Source organism: Kogia breviceps, chromosome X, assembly GCF_026419965.1.
Source record: "Kogia breviceps isolate mKogBre1 chromosome X, mKogBre1 haplotype 1, whole genome shotgun sequence".
Taxonomy (NCBI): Eukaryota; Metazoa; Chordata; class Mammalia; order Artiodactyla; family Physeteridae; genus Kogia; species Kogia breviceps.
In genome coordinates, this window is record NC_081330.1 from 117,879,633 (window position 1) to 117,882,475 (window position 2,843).

The 2,843-nt window shown below is 48.5% G+C and overlaps 1 pseudogene; it reads right to left on the reverse strand.

Moving 5' to 3' along the window:
• Positions 1 to 802: 802 nt before the first annotated feature.
• LOC131748674 (pancreatic progenitor cell differentiation and proliferation factor pseudogene) lies at positions 803 to 1,138 on the reverse strand (annotated as a pseudogene).
• Positions 1,139 to 2,843: the final 1,705 nt, after the last annotated feature.

Consider the following 2,843-nt stretch of genomic DNA (forward strand, 5'->3'; position numbering starts at 1 on the left):
TGTGTGTATCCCTTGGGGGGAACCAGGACCCTGCCCCAAAGTTACACTATTGTTTCCTTTGACTGTTCCTCCCTTGTCTCTGCATCCCCTCCCTTCCCTAATTAGCATCTGTTTGAACCTGCCCATTGGCACTCAGGCAAGGTCGCGGAGGCTGACGGAAGCCCGTTTCCTGTAATCAAGAAATGGGGCGCACAGAAAGGCTTTTGTGCCCAGGAGCCCCACAGGGTCGTGCTGCTCATCACTGTCACCCCAAGGATGTGTCCTGGAGAACACCTTAGGTCCTTTTTCTTCTCTCTCTCTCTGCTGAGAAGTTGGGGATACAAGATACACAAGCATGGAAAATAAAGTTACTACTTGAAAACTGAAACCAAATCTTTGCCTGGGAGTTTAAGCTACAGCAGATAAACTATTATATAATCTTTACTAACCATGTTTTTATATTAATTGAGCTGTTTCTTCTAGATACGTAAACAAAATAGTTAGTATGTGAAGATTATAACCTTCACCTGGACATTTGAATTGTAGAGGAGTGACTTTTTTTTTTTTTTTTTTTTGCTGGCTTCTTGGAGTTTATTTTCCACTTGGTGTAAGGCACAGGGTTATGGCGTGTCAGGAAGGCTCTTGTGTGGCTTGGATAGTAAGGAGTGGGGTCCTCTCAACTTCCTTTTTGGTGTTTTGCTGTTTTAATATTAAAAAAAACAACTGCTTCCGCTGGCTGCAGCCCGCTTAGTGTCGGGAGGGAAGGGGGTGCTCTGATGAGCCTAGTGCCTTGGAAGGAAGCCTGGCAGCTGTTGGGGGCCACTCAGGATGGAGGCCTGCAGTTGGTTTTGCCAGGCTGCTGCTTCCCCACGGCTTCCTGAGCCAGCTCATAGGTGATCGTGCTGGTGGAGGCCTGGGCAGGTTCCGAGTGCTCTGGCGACTCCAACACTGTGGCCATGAACGGGAGAGTGGAGTTCCTGAAAAAGAAGCTAGCCCACCAGTGTCCTGGGTGGGCTTTGGGGAGAGCGGGCTGGTGGGGGATGGCTTCCCCAGGGCACTCGGCACATCCGCAGGAGCTGTTACTGGAAGTGGTGCCCAGGCCGCGCCGGTAGTAGTCGTGGGTGGCCACGAGTGGGCCGCTGGAGGGCATGGCTGCCATGTTTTTGCCTGTGGGCTGGGGGAAGCCTCGGCGGTGACCCGTCCCGGGCCTGGGCGCGCGATCACGGGCGGGCGGGGACCAGGGCGCTAGGCCACGGAGCCCGTCTGCGCGGGAGACCGCGGGTGGCCGTTCCACCGACAAAGTTTATCATATAATAATGTGAACATGTATGCTTTAGGAATAATTCAACTGTTTCTTCTTGGTAAGAAACTACTATTTAGTGGAAGTGGGATATTCCTTCAGGAATCATCTCGGTTCCAGTGCTTTCAAGACGCTCGCATTCAGATGCGCTGTGGATGCCCTTGTTCCTTCCCTTATCCCCACTCCCTCTCGCACCCTCGATCAGAGTCCTTCACCAACTCTCCAGGGATATCTTTCTTCCGTTTTCAACAAGCCAGTTCTCCTCTATCTGGGGGGAAAAATCGTTTAATTCTTCTCAAATACAGCTGGGTTCCCAGTTAACTAACATTTGTTGAATGCCAGTAAACTACTAATTGCTTTTGGTCATTATCCCACTTTATTCTCCCAAACCCTGGTTGCAGGTAATATTTTACAGAAGAAAATATGATGACCATGTGCCTAGACTGTCGTTGTTATGAAATCCCAGCACGTCCTCCCATAGGATTTGCTGTGAGAATCAAACGTAATCAGTGAGGAAACTGACGCTTAGGAGGGGCAGGAGGGTGTATATTTCAGGCTCTTGGGAAATCTGCTTCACGTTCCTCTTGCAGCTTGATTGCTTTGACTTTGTCCCCATCTCTCCAGCATGGCTCCATCTCTCCTTCATTCCCTGTACCTGAAACTCTTGGCCTTTACTCGAGGTTTTTGGGGGGCCACATATTGCAGAAATTCTCTCAAAGTGGCTTAAATTTTAAGAGGTAAATATATTAGAAAGATAGGGGAGTATCTCACAGAACACAGGGTAGAAAGTACTGTTAGGCTTCTGACGGGACTAGCAGCAGGAATTAGAAAGCAGTCAGGAACGAGGGCAACACCGTCTCACTCACTTGAACATGAAATCCTTTTTACATAGGCTATCTTTAACATCCTGTAACTAGTGTTCCCTTAGAACCTTGTCACACCAAGTGTGACCCATGGACCATCAGTATCAGCTGAGAGCTTGTTAGAAATGCAGAGTCAGGTGGCACCCCTGGCCTACTGCATCAGATTTTATATTTTAACAAGATTCGCCAGGTGATTCGTGTGCACATAAAAGCTTGAGAAACCCTAGCACTGGCTTACAGCACAGTTAGGGGAAACACTAATCTATCAGGCCCCCATCAAATCGGGAGCTTCACCAAATGCCTTTATCGTTTTTGACCCCCTGAATGGGAACATTGGCAGACTTGTTTGGTGCATTCCTCAAGGGGCCTCCACTAGATAGTCCATTAGAATATGAGCCCCATGAAGCAGGGACTTTGTTTTGTTATAGCTGTGCTCCTTGCCGCGAGAACAAGGCCTGCCATGCGGTAGGCACTCAGTTGATACTTGTTAAATTTTTAAAAAGCACCACAGGACAAAGGGATGTAATAGAGACAGTCCCCTCGCTCCTTCAACATTCTGTGGTGCTTGACTTTGCTTCAGTAGAAGGCACTGACTGTAATGATTCACTGCATGGGACGTACGCTGCTTGGGATGGACTAACTGCTGAACCAAATAGCCCTGAAACTGTACAAAGGCTCAAATGCAGTAGAACTTGATTTCT